A 15,568-nucleotide genomic window follows, 5' to 3' on the forward strand; every position below is an offset into this window, starting at 1 on the left:
GTATAAAAGACACCTGTCCACAACCTCAAACAGTCACACTCCAAACTCCACTATGGCCAAGACCAAAGAGCTGTCAAAGGACACCAGAAACAAAATTGTAGACCTGCACCAGGCTGGGAAGACTGAATCTGCAATAGGTAAGCAGCTTGGTTTGAATAAATCAACTGTGGGAGCAATTATTAGGAAATGGAAGACATACAAGACCACTGATAATCTCCCTCGATCTGGGGCTCCACGCAAGATCTCACCCCGTGGGGTCAAAATAATCACAAGAACGGTGAGCAAAAATCCCAGAACCACACGGGGGGACCTAGTGAATGACCTGCAGAGAGCTGGGACCAAAGTAACAAAGCCTACCATCAGTAACACACTACGCCGCCAGGGACTCAAATCATGCAGTGCAAGATGTGTCCCCCTGCTTAAGCCAGTACATGTCCAGGCCCGTCTGAAGTTTGCTAGAGTGCATTTGGATGATCCAGAAGAGGATTGGGAGAATGTCATATGGTCAGATGAAACCAAAATATAACTTTTTGGTAAAAACTCAACTCGTCGTGTTTGGAGGACAAAGAATGCTGAGTTGCATCCATACCTACTGTGAAGCATGGGGGTGGAAACATCATGCTTTGGGGCTGTTTTTCTGCAAAGGGACCAGGACGACTGATCCGTTTAAAGGAAAGAATGAATGGGGCCATGTATCATGAGATTTTGAGTGAAAACCTCCTTCCATCAGCAAGGGCATTGAAGATGAAACGTGGCTGGGTCTTTCAGCATGACAATGATCCCAAACACACCGCCCGGGCAACAAAGGAGTGGCTTCGTAATAAGCATTTCAAGGTCCTGGAGTGGCCTAGCCAGTCTCCACATCTCAACCCCATAGAAAACCTTTGGAGGGAGTTGAAAGTCTGTGTTGCCCAGCGACAGCCCCAAAACATCACTGCTCTAGAGGAGATCTGCATGGAGGAATGGGCCAAAATACCAGCAACAGTGTGTGAAAACCTTGTGAACACTTACAGAAAACGTTTGACCTGTGTCATTGCCAACAAAGGGTATATAACAAAGTATTGAGAAACTTTTGTTATTGACCAAATACTTATTTTCCACCATAATTTGCAAATAAATTCATAAAAAATCCTACAATGTGATTTTCTGGATTTTTTTTCCTCATTTTGTCTGTCATAGTTGACGTGTACCTATGATGAACATTACAGGCCTCTCTCATCTTTTTAAGTGGGAGAACTTGCACAATTGGTGGCTGACTAAATACTTTTTTTCCCCACTGTATATCACGGCAACAGTAGTTATCAGTGTTGTAATCTAGACGTCTGATCTGCCACAGTGCCACTAAATGTCCAATCAGGCTAAAGTCGTGCTTCAAATGGCCCCCCCCCCTTTTGGGGCGATTTCAGTCAGGTTGAAAATCGCCCAGAAGTCTGTCATAGACTCCCATGTAAAATCTATTTTTTTCAAATATCAGAGCTTTCAATACAATCTCTATGGGTGTCTGAGGGCTTGCACTTACGCGCTTTCGTCATACGTAACGTAACCATGAACGTAACTAAGAAAAGAGCGGGTAGCCTCATCAATCAATTCACGTACTACTATCAAGATGGCTATAGCGTTCAGTGCAACTCGATTGTCTCTTTGAAATAAGTTACTTTTTGTCGGCGAACAAATCAAGATAAATTGGCAACGAAACAATTAGGACCTCCCAGACCAAATTTAATAATTCAACAGGTTTCTACTAAAGGGGGGAAGTCCTACACCCGAGGATTTTCCAAAAATTGGTACGAACAAAAACCTGGCTAGCAGGCTGCGATGTAGCTAATGCAGTCTTCTGCTACCCCCTGCTTACTCTTTCACCCTGAAGGCGGCACGGCAGACAGCACCGCTTGGACAGCGACTGGTGTGTAACGGACATGCACCATCTTTCAGGAAAGATTAAGAAACATGAGCTGTCAAAGACCCACATGGATATCTGTTTGAGATTGTCTGCTTTGGGGAGAGTGAACATTCCCACTCAACTGGATGAGGGATACAGGCTAGCTGTCCGCCGCCACAACGATGAGGTTAGTGTTGATAATCACAAGTTTACTGGAGAACTGAAACTGACAAGGCTGACAAGATAGGACCCTTTTGTCCATTGTTATTGGATAGGAACAGAACTTATAACCAGCTCCTGACCTAAATAGATCTTAGCACAACATTTTACTCAACATATCATATTCCATATTCACTATAACAAATATATTTACTACGACATTAGCAAGAACCGCCACATCCTCAGCCGGCTAATCCAGTGTGTGAAGTTTTGCGGAGTGTTTGAGTTAGCTTTGCGAGGCAAAGATGAAACTGAGGGCTCCACCAACCCTGGTAAGCCAACACTTTTGAGATCAGTCAATAAATGCTTCTGGTATTGACTTATATGCTGCCCCTGTCTTCATGTTGTTGCTGGACATATCTTTTTTAAAATGTGTGTAGGTCACCTAAATCATCAGAAAAATTGCCCCCCCTGAGAATTTTTTCAGGAGCCGCCACTGCCTCATGGTGAAATCCCTGATCGGTTTCCTTCCTCTCCGGCAACTGAGTTAGGAAGGACGCCTGAGTCTTTGGAGTGACTGGGTGTATTGATACACCATCCAAAGTGTTATTAATAACTTCACCATGCTCAAAGGGATATTCAATGTCTGCTTTTTAAAATGTTTTACCCATCTACCAATAGGTGCCCTTCTTTGCGAGGCATTGGAAAACCTCCCTGATCTTTATGGTTGAATGTGTGTTTGAAATTCACTGCTCGACTGAGGGATTCTACTGATAATTGTATGTGTGGGGTACAGAGATAAGGTGGTCATTAAAAAATCATGTTAAACACTATTATTGCACAAAGAGTGAGTCCATGCAACTTATTATGTGACTTGTTAAGCACATTTACACTCCTGAACTTATTTAGGCATGCCATAACAAAGGGCTTGAATACTTATAGACTGAAGACATTCAGCTTTTAATTTTTTTTTAAAATGTGTAAACATTTCTGAAAACATAATTCCACTTTGACATTATGGTGTATTGTGTGTCGGCCAGTGACACAAAATCTCAATTTAATCCATTTTAAATTCAGGCTGTAACACAACACAATGTGGAAAAGGTCAAGGGGTGAATACTTTCTGAAGGCACCGTATATATGGAAGTACTTTAGTGCCAAAAAAAAGAGGTTAAATATGGCAACATAAAAAAGACCTAATTCCTGAACTTTGTTATATTATATTATATATTTATACATAATATATATATATTTATATTATATTATATTATATTATATATTTTATTATATGGGCTAATAGCAGTAAGGCCTAATTCAATGTTTCATCAAATATTTTTAAAAATATATTATTTTATACTTACAGGGGTCCTAACATTGGAAATAAAAAAAGCTAAATGATCCTTGCTATGACCTTCTTAAAACAATTCCATATGTTAGCTTAGTAGAACCCCAGCCGCGGGCCCTTTGACCTGCTGTATCTTGTTTGGAAAGATTGAAATAAACTGAGATCTCCTCTTAACTTTATTGATCATCACGTCCTCCACTTCAGAATAAAAATAGTTGATTTAAATCCAACACTGCCTCACTACTCATGAGAAAAACAATATAGAGACAAGTACGTACAGACAAATCTGTACAACTGTAGTGAATACTCGGACAGAGTGGTAAGATCCAATCGCAGAATAGCGATGCTTTATTAAAGTACAGACAAGGGAAAGGCTTAATCGTGGTCGGGCGGGCTGTGGTCAAAACCGGGCCAGGCATAGACAGGCAGGGGTACCAAAGGAGCGGGCTTAGTCGTAGTCGAGGTCACAGGCACAGGATCCGAGAACGGTAATCACTGGGGTAGACAAGTAGAGGATTAAGCAATACGGGGAGTCAAATAACAAGGCACTGGTTGGATACACGGGTAATCAAAACAACAAACTCTCTCTCTCTCACTCGGAACAAAACGCTTAGCAAGTCACAATGGAACAATACCTCGCGCCGACTGAGCTTCTGAGCACACCTTAAATCCTATACTAATTACTGACAGGTGTGCTCAGAACTCAGGTGAACCAGATCGAGTCTGATGACTCCCCCTCTCAGTAGATCGGGGAAGTGTCAGACTCTGTCTAGATCCTGCCAAACCCCGATCCCTTACAACAACATTCTTTACCGAAGAGAAATGTACAAACTTTCACCTTTACTCAGGTACAGCCTCACAGGTAAACTCCTCCTCTCTCCTCCTCTCTCCACTCTCCTCCTCTCTCCTCTCTCTCTCTCTCTCTCCTCTCTCCTCTCTCCTCCTCTCTCCTCTCTCCTCCTCTCTCCTCTATCCTCCTCTCTCCTCTCTCCTCCTCTCCCCTCTCTCCTCCTCTCTCCTCTATCCTCCTCTCTCCTCTCTCCTCCTCTCTCCTCTCGCCTCTCTCCTCTCTCCTCCTCTCTCCTCTCTCCTCTCTCCTCTCTCCTCCTCTCTCCTCTATCCTCCTCTCTCCTCTCTCCTCTCTCCTCCTCTCTCCTCTCTCCTCCTCTCTCCTCCTCTCTCCTCTATCCTCCTCTCTCCTCTCTCCTCCTCTCTCCTCCTCTCCTCTCTCCTCTATCCTCCTCTCTCCTCTCTCCTCTCTCCTCCTCTCTCCTCTCTCCTCTCTCCTCTCTCCTCCTCTCTCCTCTCTACTCCTCTCTCCTCTCTCCTGCTCTTCATGTCCAATAGAGAACTGTAGATAACATAAAAGATTTTATCAGTAGAAACCCTTTACATATTATGTATAATAATTGTATGATCCTATTGAGACTCATGTACAACTCGCAACAAAAGTCACAGGTAAACTCACAGGTAAACTCCTCCTCTCTCCTCCTCTCTCCACTCTCCTCCTCTCTCCTCTCTCCTCTCTCCCCTCTCTCTCTCTCTCTCCTCTCTCCTCTCTCCTCCTCTCTCCTCTCTCCTCCTCTCTCCTCCTCTCTCCTCTCTCCTCTCTCATCTCTCCTCCTCTCTCCTCTCTCCTCCTCTCTCCACTCTCCTCCTCTCTCCTCTCATCCTCTCTCCTCTCTCCTCCTCTCTCCTCGCTCCTCCTCTCTCCTCTCTCCCCCTCTCTCCTCTCTCCTCCTCTCTCCTCTCTCCTCTCTCCTCCTCTCTCCTCTCTCCTCTCTCCTCTCTCCTCTCTCCTCCTCTCTCCTCTATCCTCCTCTCTCCTCTCTCCTCTCTCCTCCTCTCTCCTCTCTCCTCTCTCCTCCTCTCTCCTCTCTCCTCCTCTCTCCTCCTCTCTCCTCTATCCTCCTCTCTCCTCTCTCCTCCTCTCTCCTCTCTCCTCTCTCCTCTCTCCTCCTCACTCCACTCTCCTCCTCTCTCCTCTCTCCTCCTCTCTCCTCCTCTCTCCTCTCTCCTCCTCTCTCCTCCTCTCTCCTCTCTCCTCCTCTCTCCTCCTCTCTCATCTCTCCTCCTCTCTCCTCCTCTCTCCACTCTCCTCCTCTCTCCTCTCTCCTCCTCTCTCTATTCCTCTCCACTCTCCTCTATCCTCCTCTCTCCACTCTCCTCCTCTCTCCTCTCTCCTCTCTCCTCTCTCCTCCTCTCTCCTCCTCTCTCCTCTCTCCTCTATCCTCCTCTCTCCTCTCTCCTCCTCTCTCCTCTCTACTCCTCTCTCCTCTCTCCTGCTCTTCATGTCCAATAGAGAACTGTAGATAACATAAAGGATTTTATCAGTAGAAACCCTTTACTTATTATTTATAATAATTGTATGATCCCATTGAGACTCATGTACAACTCGCAACAAAAGTCAAACTTTGGGGGGGGGTCTCTAACTATTGATCATTTGACACAGACTCGCGCCGACAGCAAGACGCATCAATTTCACCGGAGAGAGCATCCGAGTGAGCAAAACAGCGCCCCCTCTGTCTAAGTATTTGTAGCTCATGTATCAGATGCTGTCTGGCCAAAAAGAGCATGACATGCGATTCAGCCACTGGCTTATGCACGGTGCACTGTTTGGATGCTGGAATTATTTTAGAGTGGACGAACGAGCGCCGCAGGTAGCCTAGTTTTTTTTAAAAGTAGTTGGTTTGACAACAGATGAAAACATCATGACTGGTTGTGTTCATGCCACATTAAAATGTAATACATTTTTACCGTTAAATTACATGTCTTTACTACTAGGCCCATAAAAAAATATCTTCACGCAAGCGCCCAATAGAGGCTCCCCCGAATGTCACGATATAATTCACACTCTGGCTGCCATTGACAGAAGCGCTAACTCAACTGAGGATCAACTTTGATCAGTGGTGTAAAGTACTTAAGTAAATATACTTTAAAGTACTCATTAATATAATATGCCATTTAGCACACGCTTTTATCCAAAGCGACTTAAAGTCATGCTTGCATACATTGTTACGTATGGGGTGGTCCCGGGGATCGAACCCACTACCCTGGCGTCACAAGCGCCGTGCTCTACCAGCTGAGCTACACAGGACCACTTTACTATTTGTATTTTTGACTACTTTTACTTTTACTTCAAATACATTCCTAAAGAAAATTATGTACTTTTTACTCCACACATTTTCCCTGACACCCAAAAGTACTCGTTACATGTTGAATGCTTATCAGGACAGGGAAATGGGTTAATTCACGCACTTATCAAGAGAACATCCCTGGTCATCCCTACTGCCTCTGATCTGGCGGACTCAATAAACACATGCTTTGTTTGTAAATTATGTCTGAGAGTTGGAGCGTGCCCCTGGTTGTCCGTAAATAAAATAAAAAACTAGAAAATGTGTCTGTCTGCTTTGCTAAATATAAGGAATTTGAAATGATTTATACTTGTACATTTACTTTTCATACTTAAATACATTTCAGCAATTACATTTACTTTTGATACTTAAGTATATTAAAAAACAAATACTTTTAGACTTTCACTCAAGTATTATTTTACTGGGTGACTTTCACTTTTACTTTAGTCATTTTTCTATTTTAAAGGTATCTTTACTTTTACTCAAGTATGACATCTGAGTACTTTTTCAAGTATGACATTTGGTTATTTTTTTCCCACCACTGACATTGATCATAGATTAAATCACATGATGTACTTTACTGTCACCGGCTGTTACTAAACTGTACTGCATGTTGGTGATTCTGACTCCAGCTCAGGTTAACCCCATCAGCCCTGGGATGCAGACTGTAGAGGGCCTGTAGGATTCTGGGTAAAAAAACAGTGCGCCATTTATGACGCAACCAATGAGAAAAGGATTAAGAATACTCATCTTTCATAGCATCGAATCCATCAAAAGGTAGAACAAAACATAGATTGGCTCAAATTCACGAATGTATTATTCAATACAGGTACTAGTTTCATCAGGATCACATCGTGTGACAAAGAGAAAGAATGAGGTGACACTTTACTTAACCTTGCAGGTGTCCTGCTTTATAACTTGTTATGAAGCATGAATGACTCTTTAAGATGTCTGCAGAAGGCTGTAGTTGTTCGGCCAGAGCAATAAAGGGCAGTCTTTAATGGGGTACTGAGAATGCTGTATTAGCTGAAACAGACAAGGTTTAAAAGCCAAATGGAAAGAGTATCTGCACTACAACTAATCATTATCTGCAACCATCTCTGACTGGCTTCTCTCTCTAGAGATGTGTAAAGATGGGTGGATCAGCCTTCAATGCAGAATGTTAGCCTGAAATCCAAACCTACTCCATGTTATATGTTTGCCATGACAAGGAGTGGCAAGGAGTGGAATTGTAAAAAAAAAAAAAAAAAAAAAGGCTGGACCTCTCAACCTTTTCAAACCAATCAGGACCCTTGGATTGCACAGTTAAGGGCCTCAACGTCAAGTTCTAAGCAGACAACCCTACAGTGGGGAGAACCAGAACCAATCAGAAGCCAACCACCAACCGCTGACACGGCTCCAGCTAACCGCTTCCACAGGAATGTTAGCACAAACAGACTGGTACCCAGGCTAGGAAGTTCTGCGATTGAGGCTAGATTCTCACCAGAAAATGCATTCGTTCTCCTCGGGGACCCCCAGCCGGTCCAAACCTCTCCTCTGGGACCCCCAGCCGGTCCAAACCTCTCCTCTGGGACCCCCAGCCAGTCCAAACCTCTCCTCTGGGACCCCCAGCCGGTCCAAACCTCTCCTCTGGGACCCCCAGCCAGTCCAAACCTCTCCTCTGGGACCCCCAGCCGGTCCAAACCTCTCCTCGGGGACCCCCAGCCGGTCCAAACCTCTCCTCTGGGACCCCCAGCCGGTCCAAACCTCTCCTCTGGGATCCCCAGCCGGTCCAAACCTCTCCTCGGGGACCCCCAGCCGGTCCAAACCTCTCCTCGGGGACCCCCAGCCGGTCCAAACCTCTCCTCTGGGACCCCCAGCCGGTCCAAACCTCTCCTCTGGGATCCCCAGCCGGTCCAAACCTCTCCTCTGGGATCCCCAGCCGATCTCAAACCTCTCCTCTGGGATCCCCAGCCGGTCCAAACCTCTCCTCTGGGATCCCCAGCCGGTCCAAACCTCTCCTCTGGGACCCCCAGCCGGTCCAAACCTCTCCTCGGGGACCCCCAGCCGGTCCAAACCTCTCCTCTGGGACCCCCAGCCGGTCCAAACCTCTCCTCTGGGACCCCCAGCCGATCCAAACCTCTCCTCTGGGACCCCCAGCCGGTCCAAACCTCTCCTCTGGGACCCCCAGCCGATCCAAACCTCTCCTCTGGGACCCCCAGCCGATCCAAACCTCTCCTCTGGGACCCCCAGCCGGTCCAAACCTCTCCTCTGGGACCCCCAGACGATCTCAAACCTCTCCTCTGGGATCCCCAGCCGATCTCAAACCTCTCCTCTGGGACCCCCAGACGATCTCAAACCTCTCCTCTGGGACCCCCAGCCGATCTCAAACCCAGCCGGTCCAAACCTCTCCTCTGGGACCCCCAGCCGATCTCAAACCTCTCCTCTGGGACCCCCAGCCGATCTCAAACCTCTCCTCTGGGACCCCCAGCCAATCTCAAACCTCTCCTCTGGGACCCCCAGCCAATCTCAAACCTCTCCTCTGGGACCCCCAGCCAATCTCAAACCTCTCCTCTGGGACCCCCAGCCAATCTCAAACCTCTCATCTGGGACCCCCAGCCGATCTCAAACCTCTCATCTGGGACCCCCAGACGATCTCAAACCTCTCCTCTGTGATCCCCAGCTGTTCTCAAACCTCTCCTCTGGGATCCCCAGCTGTTTTCAAACCTCTCCTCGGGGACCCCCAGCCGATCTCAAACCTCTCCTCTGGGACCCCCAGCCGATCTCAAACCTCTCCTCTGGGATCCCCAGCCGATCTCAAACCTCTCCTCTGGGACCCCCAGCCGATCTCAAACCTCTCCTCGGGGACCCCCAGCCGATCTCAAACCTCTCCTCTGGGACCCCCAGCCGATCTCAAACCTCTCCTCTGGGATCCCCCAGCTGTTTTCAAACCTCTCCTCTGGGACCCCCAGCCGATCTCAAACCTCTCCTCTGGGATCCCCAGCCGATCTCAAACCTCTCCTCTGGGATCCCCCAGCTGTTTTCAAACCTCTCCTCTGGGACCCCCAGCCGATCTCAAACCTCTCCTCTGGGATCCCCAGCTGTTCTCAAACCTCTCCTCTGGGACCCCCAGCTGTTTTCAAACCTCTCCTCTGGGATCCCCAGCCGATCTCAAACCTCTCCTCTGGGACCCCCAGACGATCTCAAACCCAGCCGATCTCAAACCTCTCCTCGGGGACCCCCAGACGATCTCAAACCCAGCCGGTCCAAACCTCTCCTCTGGGACCCCCAGCCGATCTCAAACCTCTCATCTGGGACCCCCAGCCGATCTCAAACCTCTCCTCTGGGACCCCCAGCCGATCTCAAACCTCTCCTCTGGGACCCCCAGCCGATCTCAAACCTCTCCTCTGGGACCCCCAGACGATCTCAAACCTCTCCTCTGGGACCCCCAGCCGATCTCAAACCTCTCCTCTGGGACCCCCAGCCGATCTCAAACCTCTCCTCTGGGACCCCCAGCCGATCTCAAACCTCTCCTCTGGGACCCCCAGCCAATCTCAAACCTCTCCTCTGGGACCCCCAGCCAATCTCAAACCTCTCCTCTGGGACCCCCAGCCAATCTCAAACCTCTCCTCTGGGACCCCCAGCCAATCTCAAACCTCTCATCTGGGACCCCCAGCCGATCTCAAACCTCTCATCTGGGACCCCCAGACGATCTCAAACCTCTCCTCTGGGATCCCCAGCTGTTCTCAAACCTCTCCTCGGGGACCCCCAGCCGATCTCAAACCTCTCATCTGGGACCCCCAGCCGTTCTCAAACCTCTCCTCTGGGACCCCCAGCTGTTCTCAAACCTCTCCTCTGGGATCCCCAGCTGTTCTCAAACCTCTCCTCTGGGACCCCCAGCTGTTTTCAAACCTCTCCTCTGGGATCCCCAGCCGATCTCAAACCTCTCCTCTGGGACCCCCAGACGATCTCAAACCTCTCATCTGGGATCCCCAGCCGATCTCAAACCTCTCCTCGGGGACCCCCAGCCGATCTCAAACCTCTCCTCTGGGACCCCCAGCCGATCTCAAACCTCTCCTCTGGGATCCCCAGCTGTTCTCAAACCTCTCCTCTGGGACCCCCAGCTGTTTTCAAACCTCTCCTCTGGGATCCCCAGCCGATCTCAAACCTCTCCTCTGGGACCCCCAGCCGATCTCAAACCTCTCCTCGGGGACCCCCAGCCGATCTCAAACCTCTCCTCTGGGACCCCCAGACGATCTCAAACCTCTCCTCGGGGACCCCCAGCCGATCTCAAACCTCTCCTCGGGGACCCCCAGCCGATCTCAAACCTCTCCTCTGGGACCCCCAGCTGTTCTCAAACCTCTCCTCTGGGACCCCCAGCCGATCTCAAACCTCTCCTCTGGGATCCCCCAGCTGTTTTCAAACCTCTCCTCTGGGACCCCCAGCCGTTCTCAAACCTCTCCTCTGGGACCCCCAGCCGGTCCAAACCTCTCCTCTGGGACCCCCAGCTGTTCCAAACCTCTCCTCTGGGACCCCCAGCTGTTCCAAACCTCTCCTCTGGGACCCCCAGCTGTTCCAAACCTCTCCTCTGGGACCCCCAGCTGTTCCAAACCTCTCCTCTGGGACCCCCAGCTGTTCTCAAACCTCTCCTCTGGGACCCCCAGCCGGTCCAAACCTCTCCTCTGGGACCCCCAGCTGTTCCAAACCTCTCCTCTGGGACCCCCAGCTGTTCCAAACCTCTCCTCGGGGACCCCCAGCTGTTCTCTAACCTCTCCTCTGGGATCCCCAGCTGTTCTCTAACCTCTCCTCTGGGATCCCCAGCTGTTCTCTAACCTCTCCTCTGGGACCCCCAGCTGTTCCAAACCTCTCCTCTGGGACCCCCAGCTGTTCCAAACCTCTCCTCTGGGACCCCCAGCCGTTCTCAAACCTCTCCTCTGGGACCCCCAGCCGGTCCAAACCTCTCCTCTGGGACCCCCAGCTGTTCCAAACCTCTCCTCTGGGACCCCCAGCTGTTCCAAACCTCTCCTCGGGGATCCCCAGCTGTTCTCTAACCTCTCCTCTGGGACCCCCAGCTGTTCCAAACCTCTCCTCGGGGACCCCCAGCTGTTCTCAAACCTCTCCTCTGGGATCCCCAGCTGTTCTCTAACCTCTCCTCGGGGACCCCCAGCTGTTCTCAAACCTCTCCTCTGGGACCCCCAGACGATCTCAAACCTCTCCTCGGGGACCCCCAGCTGTTCTCTAACCTCTCCTCTGGGATCCCCAGCTGTTCTCTAACCTCTCCTCGGGGATCCCCAGCTGTTCCATGCAGTTGATCTATTCCACAGCCAGCACACCTGATTCAACTTGTCAACTAATCATCAACACCTTGATTTGGTGAATCAGGTGAGCTAGTTCAGGGCTACAACAACATGGTAAAACAGCTGGGGATCCCAGAGGAGAGGTTGGAGATCGGCTGGGGGATCCCAGAGGAGAGGTTTGAGATCGGCTGGGGATCCCAGAGGAGAGGTTTGAGATCGGCTGGGGATCCCAGAGGAGAGGTTTGAGATCGGCTGGGGATCCCAGAGGAGAGGTTTGAAAACAGCTGGGGATCCCAGAGGAGAGGTTTGAAAACAGCTGGGGGATCCCAGAGGAGAGGTTTGAAAACAGCTTAAAGTAACAGATAGACTCTGGATGAGCAAAGGGTGTGATGAGATACAGGCCTACTGCTTGTTGTCCATCTTTGGTTGATCTCTCAAACGTCAATCTGTAATTGGTTTCACATAGTGGAAGATTCTATCGAGTAGTCTTTTTTTTTTTTTCCTGCTTTGAGCCATTCTAGACTGCGTGGGTAGAGTAATAGGTTTCCTTTATCAATTTGACTTTAAAAGATTACACTTTGCCTCTGTAAGCTCAGCCAATCTAGAGCACACAAATGTACACACAACTCGAACTATTAGCTTTTGGGAACGGTTTAGAAAAAAATTGCAAATTTTTGCAGCTTGCCTCAAAAAGTCCTCTACCCCGCTTGTTCTAGAACAGTGTGCAGAGCAGAGCATGCAAGGAAGGTCATTTAAGTGAGGGTTTGTTTGACAGTTACTGAACACTACTGACTATAACTATACAATAGAGCCAGTTACTGAACACTACTGACTATAACTATACAATAGAGACAGTTACTGAACACTACTGACTATAACTATACAGTAGAGCCAGTTACTGAACACTACTGACTATAACTATACAATAGAGCCAGTTACTGAACACTACTGACTATAACTATACAATAGAGCCAGTTACTGAACACTACTGACTATAACTATACAACAGAGCCAGTTACTGAACACTACTGACTATAACTATACAACAGAGCCAGTTACTGAACACTACTGACTATAACTATACAATAGAGCCAGTTACTGAACACTACTGACTATAACTATACAATAGAGCCAGTTACTGAACACTACTGACTATAACTATACAACAGAGCCAGTTACTGAACACTACTGACTATAACTATACAATAGAGCCAGTTACTGAACACTACTGACTATAACTATACAATAGAGCCAGTTACTGAACACTACTGACTATAACTATACAATAGAGCCAGTTACTGAACACTACTGACTATAACTATACAATAGAGCCAGTTACTGAACACTACTGACTATAACTATACAATAGAGCCAGTTACTGAACACTACTGACTATAACTATACAATAGAGCCAGTTACTGAACACTACTGACTATAACTATACAATAGAGCCAGTTACTGAACACTACTGACTATAACTATACAGTAGAACCAGTTACTGAACACTACTGACTATAACTATACAATAGAGCCAGTTACTGAACACTACTGACTATAACTATACAGTAGAGCCAGTTACTGAACACTACTGACTATAACTATACAATAGAGCCAGTTACTGAACACTACTGACTATAACTATACAGTAGAGCCAGTTACTGAACACTACTGACTATAACTATACAGTAGAGCCAGTTACTGAACACTACTGACTATAACTATACAGTAGAGCCAGTTACTGAACACTACTGACTATAACTATACAGTAGAGCCAGTTACTGAACACTACTGACTATAACTATACAGTAGAGCCAGTTACTGAACACTACTGACTATAACTATACAGTAGAGCCAGTTACTGAACACTACTGACTATAACTATACAGTAGAGCCAGTTACTGAACACTACTGACTATAACTATACAATAGAGCCAGTTACTGAACACTACTGACTATAACTATACAGTAGAACCAGTTACTGAACACTACTGACTATAACTATACAATAGAGCCAGTTACTGAACACTACTGACTATAACTATACAATAGAGCCAGTTACTGAACACTACTGACTATAACTATACAATAGAGCCAGTTACTGAACACTACTGACTATAACTATACAGTAGAGCCAGTTACTGAACACTACTGACTATAACTATACAGTAGAGCCAGTTACTGAACACTACTGACTATAACTATACAGTAGAGCCAGTTACTGAACACTACTGACTATAACTATACAATAGAGCCAGTTACTGAACACTACTGACTATAACTATACAGTAGAGCCAGTTACTGAACACTACTGACTATAACTATACAGTAGAGCCAGTTACTGAACACTACTGACTATAACTATACAATAGAGCCAGTTACTGAACACTACTGACTATAACTATACAACAGAGCCAGTTACTGAACACTACTGACTATAACTATACAATAGAGCCAGTTACTGAACACTACTGACTATAACTATACAGTAGAGCCAGTTACTGAACACTATTTATTTATTATTTTCATTTATTGAAAAGCCACACATTGGTATTGTGTCAGAGTGGACCTCTATTAATATTCCAGGTAGTGAGCAGTATTTGTGTTTGAATAGAAAGCAGACAGTGTGAGAGTGGATGTGCTCTGCTCTCCTCATCTCTCTCTCCTCCCTCTCCTCTCTCTCTCTCCTCCCTCTCCTCTCTCTATCTCCTCCCTCTCCTCATCGCTCTCTCCTCCCTCTCGTCTCTCTCTCTCTCTCTCTCTCTCTCCTCCCTCTCCTCTCTCTCTCTCCTCCCTCTCCTCTCTCTCTCTCCTCCCTCTCCTCTCTCTCTCTCTCTCTTGTGTATGCAGCTCTCCTCTGTAGGAATGCTGCTCACCAACTTGAATCGCTGGCTGTAGTTCACTACTGAGCTCAGACAATATAATGTTTTTAGAGGAGCTGAAACAGGTTTGGTGTGATGCTAAAACCACAGTAGAAATGCTGTGGAAATGTTCCTCCAGTTAATTTCATTGTAGTAATAACAAATAGACAATGGTGCAAAGTACTTAAGTAAAAATACATTAAAATACTACTTAAGTAGTTTTTTGGGGTATCTGTACTTTACTTTACTATGTATATTTTTTGCCTACTTTTACTTTTACTTCACTACATTCGTAAAGAAAATAATGTACTTTTTACTCTATACATTTTCTCTGACACCCAAAAGTAATCGTTACATTTTGAACGCTTAGCAGGACAGGAAAATTGTCCAATTCATGCACTTATCAAGAGAAAATCCCTGCTCATCCTTATTGCCTCTGATCTGGAGGACTCACTAAACACAAATGCTTCATTTGTAAATGATGTCTGAGTGTTGGAGTGTGCCCCTGGCTTTCCGTAAATAAAAAGAAAAAAAAAGAAAATGGTGCCGTCTGGTTTGCTAATACAAGGAATTTGAAATGATTTATACTTGTACTTTTACTTTTGATACTTATGTATATTTTAGCAATTACATTTACTTTTGATACTTAAGTATATTTAAAACCAAATACTTTTAGACTTTTACTCAAGTAGTATTTTACTGGGTGACTTTCACTTTTACTTGAGTCATTTTCTATTAAGGTATCTTTACTTTTACTAAAGTATGACGATTGGGTACTTTTTCCACCACTGCAAATAGACATGGGTAATAACCCGAGCCTGATAAACTAGGCCTACATGGGTAATAACCCAGAGCCTGATAAACTAGGCCTACATGGGTACCTGAGCCTGATAAACTAGGCCTACATGGGTACCTGA

Source organism: Coregonus lavaretus (genome assembly GCF_964263955.1).
Source record: "Coregonus lavaretus genome assembly, contig: HAP1_SCAFFOLD_601, whole genome shotgun sequence".
Classification (NCBI taxonomy): Eukaryota; Metazoa; Chordata; class Actinopteri; order Salmoniformes; family Salmonidae; genus Coregonus; species Coregonus lavaretus.